This window comes from Prinia subflava, chromosome 8 (genome assembly GCF_021018805.1).
Source record: "Prinia subflava isolate CZ2003 ecotype Zambia chromosome 8, Cam_Psub_1.2, whole genome shotgun sequence".
Classification (NCBI taxonomy): Eukaryota; Metazoa; Chordata; class Aves; order Passeriformes; family Cisticolidae; genus Prinia; species Prinia subflava.
In genome coordinates, this window is record NC_086254.1 from 8,942,340 (window position 1) to 8,949,068 (window position 6,729).

At 43.8% G+C, this 6,729-nt stretch overlaps 1 long non-coding RNA gene across 1 annotated transcript; it reads left to right on the forward strand.

Moving 5' to 3' along the window:
- The first annotated feature begins 2,922 nt into the window (after positions 1–2,922).
- Positions 2,923–6,075, forward strand: LOC134554445 (uncharacterized). The gene is made up of 3 exons (XR_010081239.1): positions 2,923–3,733; positions 5,284–5,501; positions 5,747–6,075. It is a non-coding gene; the product is annotated as an uncharacterized LOC134554445 (long non-coding RNA).
- Positions 6,076–6,729: the final 654 nt, after the last annotated feature.

Consider the following 6,729-nt stretch of genomic DNA (forward strand, 5'->3'; position numbering starts at 1 on the left):
AATGCTGGTAAATGTGTTTTTATCTTTCTTTTCACATTTGAATGTTTGTTTACCTTACATGCCCTTCAAAGTAATTTAATATAAAACCTTCTCATCGATTCCATTTTATTCCAAGTTTGAATTGCCTCATTTTTGAATTTCTTGTGCATTTAGAGACCCCACATGGCAAAGTCTGGGCTGAAAACATGGTAGGGGAGCACTGGCATGTTTTGTCTTGCTGTGATTTCAACTGAATTAAAGAAATGAAAACATTTCCATTAGTTTATGTAACTAAAAAAGCCCTATAAAATCGGGCCCAAGAATATCCTTTAATGAACACAAACCCTTTTTTGCAAGCAGGCCATAAACAGAGGGACATACACACACATCCATGTCCTATCTCCCCTATCAACAGCAAACCAGAGCAGGTAAAAAACCTCCCACTATTTGTCTTAGGAAATATCCAGCCCCTTTTTACAGGGAATTTGGAAACTATTTCTGTGGCCAGCGTGGAAGGTGAAATCCTTCAGCACAAAGCACAGCCACGGGCACCGCCAGCCAACAGACGGGCTCTGTAAAACAACCTTTTAATAAGGCATTAAAATGCCATCGACCTGCACACATTAAAAAAAAAAAAAAAAAAAAAAAAGCTATGAAAACAAATGCCTTTCAAATAATTAGGATCTTATGCCTGAGAGCTGTGTTGATCTCCGTGCAGAGATTTTCCTGCTGAAATCAGACCAGGCTAAGGCTGATCGTCTGAGGGAGGAATTAGCAGCGCATAAATCGGCCGCGCTCGTGCTGCTGCTGCCATGCACAGCCAGCCCCTGAGCCATCCCCCAGCCCTTCCAGCTCCTCCTTCCTGCTCCTAAAGTCTCCTTTCTGCCCCCTAAATTCTCCTTCTTGCCCCTAAAGTCTCCTTTTTCTCCCTAAAGTCTCCTTTCTGTCCCTAAAATCTCCTTTCTGTCCCTAAAGTCTCCTTCCTGCTCCTAAAGTCTCCTTTCTGTCCCTAAAGTTTCCTTTCTGCCTCTAAAGTCTTCTTTCTGCCCCTAAAGTCTTCTTTCTGCCCCTAAAATCTCCTTCTTGCCCCTAAAGTTTCCTTCCTGCCCCCTAAAGTCTCCTCTCTGCCCCTAAAATCTCCTTCTTGCCCCTAAAGTCTCCTCTCTGCCCCTAAAGTCTCTTTCCTGCCCCCTAAAGTCTCCTTTCTGTCCTCTAAAGTCTCCTTTCTGTCCCCTAAAGTCTCCTTCTTGCCACTAAAGTCTCCTTTCTGCCCCCTAAAGTCTCCTTCCTGCCCCTAAAATCTCCTTTCTGTCCCCTAAATTCTCTTTTCTGCCCCTAAAGTCTCATTCCTGCCCCCTAAAGTCTCCTTCCTTCATTCTAAAGTCTCCTTTCTGCCCCTAAAGTAGCTTGGAATCCACTTGGTTTAGGGTACCAGAATATTTTTTTAATTGAATCTCAGGTTTTTTATCATGAGCATGTGAAGGGTTGAATTTGCTGATTTTCAGGGTGAGTCTGACTGGCTAATAAAGCCAGAAATAGCTGCAAACCCCATTTCTGGGCTTGAAAATCTGCTGTGGGCTTGTTTTCCCTTCAGGTAATGTGCTTGTATTCATTTAAAGGTTTAGCAATAGTCTGTAGTGGTTGCTGGTGTGTAAAATGCATCCAACTGTTGTATAAATTATTCCTTTAGTGCAATAAAATAATTCTTCAAGAACAATTTTATCACCTGTAATGTATGGAAATACAAAAGGAATTATAACAACTGATCATTCACGTCTGTGTGCTTTAATCACAACTGTTGTGATGGTTGTTATTAGCACAGCTCAGAAAAGCTACACTATTAAAAATGTATTTGCAAGGAAGTATTTATCATAAAATACATACATGCATAAAAATGTATTTGGAATTATTTATCATAATTAACATGATAAATTAAATTAATAAGGCTGTTGCCTAAGAGTTGGGCATCAGATTCTCAGCTTTAAGTCGGAATTTAATACATTTTGATACTAAAATATCCTTAAGTGAATATTGGTTTTCTTACATAATAAAATCACTGTTTTGATCTCCATTTTACAGACCACAAACATCAATAATTCAGAGAAATTAATGTATGTCCCTTCTGTATTTCATCTCATTTCCTGTTTTGTCGTTAGGTCACATTTCCCCCTAGGGCACATGTTTATAAACTTCCAGCCCAGCCTGTGCCTTTCTTCCAGGTCTGTAATTGCAGATATTTTTTCATTTTGTGTTTTCCGTGCCCATGATAAGAGCCCTGTGTGTAACACTCCCAACCATCAGAATAGATCTTGACACTCTGATTTCACCCATTAATCAGTTTTATCTGATTTTCTTCTCACCTGGCTTTTCTAAGTGTGAAAATCTGCACTGCAGATGAGTTTTATGAATAGAAATTCTAATTTTTGGAGTAAAATCCTAAATAACTGCTCTGGTTAGAAAGCTTTGGGCAGAATTTTCAGTGAATTGCTTTAAGCCTGTGTTGCCTTTTGGCTGGAAGTACATCCCAATTAGTGACCCTTCCACGGAGCAGTAGCAACAGAGAAGGGATTTGGTTGTTTTTTTTCAAGTCAGTTGTAAATGATTAGTCCAAAAGAGCAGCATAAAACTGCGAGTCCCCTGCAGGAGTCAGCTGGAGGAAATTAAAGGATCAACAACAGAAGGGAAGCACTGAGGTAGGATTGTTCCAGGCTGCAGCCACAGGCTCTCACATGCACTCAGGAAATTGGCCCCATCAAAAGGCGAGGATGCAGGAGTGAGGATGAGGAGGATGGTGCAGGAGTGAGGATGAGGAGGATGATGCAGGAGTGAGGATGAGGAGGATGGTGCAGGAGTGAGGATGAGGAGGATGATGCAGGAGTGAGGATGAGGAGGATGGTGCAGGAGTGAGGATGAGGAGGATGGTGCAGGAGTGAGGATGAGGAGGATGGTGCAGGAGTGAGGATGAGGAGGATGGTGCAGGAGTGAGGATGAGGAGGATGATGCAGGAGTGAGGATGAGGAGGATGGTGCAGGTGATGGTTCTAAATCCCTGCTCCAGATCCCGGCGCTTCCCCAGGCACAGCTTTCCTCCCCTCCCTGCAAGGAGCCTTCTCCAGGTAAAAATGGAATCTTCTCGTTAGGAATCAATAACAGCTCGGCAGAAAGGTGAGCTGTAAATCTGATCTAACTCAATAAATAACAAAGATTTGGTTTCCCCACAATAATATCAGTTGGAGGGGGATTCTGACTGTGCTGTGCCCTGTGTTTGTGTGTGAGAGCTGTGAAACTTGGGAATGCTTGGCAGGCAGGTAAAGCTTTTCCTTTAAAGTCTGAAGTAAATTCATTCTGCAGAAATTTGCATCTTCTGGGCCGGGGATGAAGCTGAAACCTTTGCAGGAAAGGATCACAGGAGGGGAAATGCATAAATCTCCATCTGGAGCCAAGTATGTGGGAAGGGGATGGGGAGCAGGAGTGCCAGAGCAGGCTGAGAGCGAAATTCCAAGGGAAAAGGGAAGAAAGGAAGAGGAATGTCCCAGGAATTAAACTCTTCTAATGCTCAGTACTTTCATCAGAAGCAAAGCACTGGAAAGCTGTAACCCAAATAAGGAAATTAGAGCAAAAATTAACAATATTCAACTATTCAGATGTCAAAAGAACCAGCGGAGTTATTGGTGTTAGAGGTTATTGCCAGAGGGGAAAACTCAGCACGTCCTGGGTAATTAAGCTTCACTGGAGAGCATGGATCCCTTCTCCAGGTAAGAAAGTCTTTTACAGCATGGCATCTTTGCTATTGTAATTAAACACCATGGACTATTCTGCATATGAAGTCTTAAACACTTTAGTCCTTTATCAGGGGATTTTACTGGCCAGGCATGTGTGTTCGTACAGCAAAAAAAAACCCAGCTGCTATAAAAAAAGAAACCCAAACATTTCTTTTTATTACTCGACTTGCTGTATTTTTATATATATTGAGCCAAATTCATCCCTTGTGGAGCTCAGTTGAAGCCAATAAGGGCAGATTTGGCCCATGTCTATATGAGAAAGGTGGTGACAATTAAAATATATTGTTTAATAATGAGAGCTATGGTAGTGAAGTGTCTTTGTGTCTATGAAATTATACACCACGACACCCAGCCAGTGTGGAGCTGGGACTAGCAAAACATATAAGGCTGGTTTCTGATGGAAAGGCAAAAGCACTCTGACTTTTATGATTATGATTAAATATCACAAAGGCATTTGAAGGAGGCTAATTTAGGTAACATCTCCAGAAGTCTCGTTTATAGTGCAGTATTTTACCATTTGAAAATATTTCTTGACTCTTTTTATATGTGGCTCTCAAGGACAGCACGACTGGCTGTTATTAGCAGTAAGTAAAAGAACAGTTTTTATTTCACTTATATTTGAAGGACTTTCAGTAATATTACAAAAAGGAATGTACCCTATTAAATGAAATGTGAGGACAGCCTTTACTATCACTTTACACTGGCAATTCCCAGTTGTTCCCTGCTCGGGGCATGGCACCAACACATGAAAGGCACTGTTGATGCCTTGAGGAGCTGGAGATGTTCCCAGTTTAGCAACAAAGCAGAGGAGCCCTCTGTGCACAGGACAGAGGAGTTGTGGTTACCTGGGTCCTACCCAGCAGCTCCTCTGTGTATCCCTGTTGTTGAGTCTGGGTGAGTTTACAAGCTGGAGTTGCTGTGCTCTCTGCTGACTCCCATGCTCGTGCTGCAGTTTGGGCAGTGGATATCCCCAGCCAGGAACCAAATCCCTCCTTCCAGCTCCATCCCTGCTGCCAGGGGCGCTGCCTCAGCTCTGCTCTGCCTTGGAAATGTCCCAAATCCTGGCTCGGCCCCTTTCCTGTTGGGTGCTCACCTTGCCAAGAGGGGAGGCTGGGAGGGATAAGCAGGAGATTTCCCTTGGGGAGAAGTTTTTTCCCCTGGGGTTCTCTGTGCTGAGCCCTGGCAGCTGCCCCTGGCTCCTGGCTGTAGGAACTGGGGTGAGAAAGGTCAGAGGAAAAGGAGATGTTTTGTTGAATCAAGAACTAAACTGGCTCTTGATGGCCCTGCTCAGGAGCAGGGAGGTGGAAACACCTCAGTGGATAGCTGATGGACCAGCAGAAAAGGCAGCTCTTAAACAAAACTAAAGATATAAAATATCAGTCCTAACACAAATGGTCTTCTAAGGAATTGCTGACCCCCACAAATGAGAGTGGGGAGGGAAACACAGAAGAATAAAAAGAATTTTTGCTGTGCTTATTACTCATTCTGAATCTCTTTTATGGAAATCTGGCCTTTGGCATCAGACTCAAATAATATTTTATTAGAAGAAAGCATGATTCATTGAAATGGTGCACTGCAGTATCTGTGGGAAGGAAAGCTGGGAAGGACACAAGAGGAGCTCAGCTGTGGAAAACCAATCCAAGGAACCATTGCCCCACAAAGGATCCCAGCCCACAGTGAGAAACAACAGAAAGGAGCAAAGGATTTCCAAGCCAACCTTTGAATGTGGTGCTGGAGCCAAGTAAGGAATTGTTATTGCTGGATTTGACTGTCAGGAAGGGTCACATGGTACCTGTGGAAGGAGAATATCCTGTCCTTGGGAAATAATGGGATTTCTTTATTAATATCAATGATCAGGACTGCCCCATGTACCTGAAATATTGAAACTTAACCAAAGGAGCAATAAGAGATCCCAGGAGGGAGGGGATGTTTAGTCTGTCTTAGATAGGATAAAAGTCACTTTTCTCCTTTTTTGCACACTTTCAGGGTCTGTTTTTCCAGCTGGGAGAAGCACGGCTGTGTGATCCAGAGTCCTTTCTGCATGAGGAGAAGAGAAGCAGCAAAAAGAAGTGAGCAGAACAACCTCAACCTCTCCATATTACTGACTACTCATAACTCATCCAACACTGCAACTCCTTTGCCTGTTGCTTTTGCTCCTTGGCAAGAAAAGAGCATTTATATTTAATTATTTTATTTTTATTTCCCCCCCTTTCTCTCCTTTAAGTTTTCCAGCTTGTGTTTTCCCTTTATTTAATTCCTGGTCCCTGACCTCCTGCTTCCCCTTCTTTTGCTGTTAATAGGATGAAAACTGATTTTGGGACAATCTAATTAGCTGCTTCCCAGAGGTGAGGGGATGTTATTTCTGTGTTATGCATGAGAGAATCATTCCCTAGGGGCTGGGTCATTGCTGGGGGTAGGGGCATTTGTAAATCTGGAATTTCACTGAGTCCCTGGCCTGCAATGGAAGCTGGTTTGTCCCAGGAATGCAAGTGAGTGTGGGGCTTGAGCTTCACATCTGATTTTCAGTTGTGGTTGGTCAAAATGGGATCTTAGTTGAGACCTCTTTGCATGCTGAGCCCAGCCTTTGGTGGGAGGAGAGGGGGCTGTGTGTGCAGCAGGCACTGAGCACAGCTCACAGCACTGCTCACCCAGTCCTTGCTCCCTGAATTCCCAGAGCTTTGGGATATTTCAGTTTCCACATCCTGCATTTGACATCTCTGCTGCTCCCAGGTCTCTGTGTCACTCCAGGAAGGGCTCTCGGTGTTCCAGCCCTGCCTCCTGCTGAACGTCCTGGATTCTGAAAGGACAATCTTTGATTTCCAAGCAAACCCCTGCAGCCTTCACTGACCCCTGCCAGGCCTGGAGCTTGGGCAGCGTTTACCAGAGCTAAAATCCTTCCTCCTTTACCTGTTGGTGGTGGGGAAAGGGAGAGGGGCTGCAGTCACGTGCTCAGTTCTAATGCCGGGTGT